Below are 229 nucleotides of genomic sequence, written 5' to 3'. Positions count from 1 at the left end.
AGCAATAAAAGTCGTTTCCATGCTTTCGTGGCCTAAACCTTTACGAAAGTTCCCCGTTAAAGGTACGCGCATCAGATACTTATGGATACGTTTTCATAAGGATGTTTGTAAGTAACAGATTTTTTTTCTCTTCTCTACTACACAGGTAGGGTTATTTGAGATTGTCTTTGGGTCAGTTAATATACACCGATTAAGAATTTGACTTAATAGTAAACGCTGTTTATACAGG

General features: G+C 36.2%; 1 protein-coding gene across 1 annotated transcript in view; it reads right to left on the bottom strand.

Annotated features, from left to right (window-relative positions):
• LOC119587096 (glycine receptor subunit beta-type 4-like) overlaps positions 1-229 on the bottom strand; it is a gene marked incomplete in the record, with an annotated part of 188116 nt that overhangs the window by 53304 nt on the left and 134583 nt on the right.

This window comes from Penaeus monodon, chromosome 22, assembly GCF_015228065.2.
Source record: "Penaeus monodon isolate SGIC_2016 chromosome 22, NSTDA_Pmon_1, whole genome shotgun sequence".
Lineage (NCBI taxonomy): Eukaryota > Metazoa > Arthropoda > Malacostraca > Decapoda > Penaeidae > Penaeus > Penaeus monodon.
Note: the sequence above shows the minus strand (reverse complement) of the source record. Positions and strands in the feature narration are given on the sequence as shown.